Genomic DNA, 1,252 nt, shown 5'->3' on the forward strand with positions numbered 1-1,252 from the left:
ATTACATACTCCACTGCTGTGAAAATTACATAATCTTCTGTTTTACAATGGGGGTCAAAAACAATTACATCACCTCTTTCATATCTCGCACTGCTGTGCGTTAACAAAAATTTTCTCCACCAAGCGCAGCCACAACATAATACAATTACAAAAAAAATTGTGCGCAGGCACAATACGCCTCACCCAAAAGAAACGCGCACAACACTATATGCTCCTGCAGCCACTCTGCACTGAAACTACTCCACTCATAGTCATATATGAAAACATAATAAAAAAAACTAACGTGGCCCATAACCATATTAAATGGCCTACACCTAAACTTACGTAAATGCATATATAAAAATATAAATGGGACGTATGCCCATAACCATTTAACCAAACAATACGAACAGCATTAAAAGCCTCAGCGTTTCCTCCACGGCGGTCAACGGAAAAGACAAACCTTATACAATTTGGTTTTGGGAAGCCATCGGGTCCGCTTCATTGCATCGCAACTTTTCTCATGTTAAAGACCCCGACCCTATGACATTGCCGATAGCGATGTGCCGATAGCGATATCGGCGATCGCTCATCGCACAAAAACAAAACCACTTGTAAGTCCTCCGCTGCGACTTCGCCGATGCGATATCGGCGATATTTCATATCGCTGCTGCTGCCTGCCTCCGATGCTCCAACCCGCCGATATGCCGATTTGCCGATATGCGATATCGGCGATCGCTCGTCGGAAGCACAAAAGCTTCTTTATGATTTCTTCACTTCGACTTTGCCGATGCGATATCCGCCCTTCACTTCGACTTTGCCGATGCGATATCGGCGATCGCAGTTGAAATTATATTTTCAACAGTTTTCCATCATAGTTAAGCTCATTTCCTGAACCCAATTTTAGCATTATATGTTATTAAGAAGGAACCTACCTATATAATTTAGTAGTAGCGTTTTCCATGGTAGTTAAAGCTCGTTTACCAGTTCAGGAACTTTAGGAGAAACCAGCCACTTAGGTGTCAGCTTTCAGGGATATAATTTTTGGAAATTGTTTTAATTAGTCAAATTTTATGCACCTTAATGTGACTGTGTAGCAGACTCTCCAAGTCAATATGAGGTGCAGTAAACAGTAAAATCGCATTAAACAAAATAAAAATTGCACTAAGGTTTAACCTCTACTGATTGTGATTTCTGACAGCACTTGACTATGGGCAACTGGATTAGTGATCTACCACATAATTTACATTCAACAGCATAGAAACAGGTGTTC

Source organism: Pinus tabuliformis, chromosome 1_1 (genome assembly GCF_031772625.1).
Source record: "Pinus tabuliformis cultivar Carrire ecotype Pingquan chromosome 1_1, CPIR1, whole genome shotgun sequence".
NCBI classification, from domain to species: Eukaryota; Viridiplantae; Streptophyta; class Pinopsida; order Pinales; family Pinaceae; genus Pinus; species Pinus tabuliformis.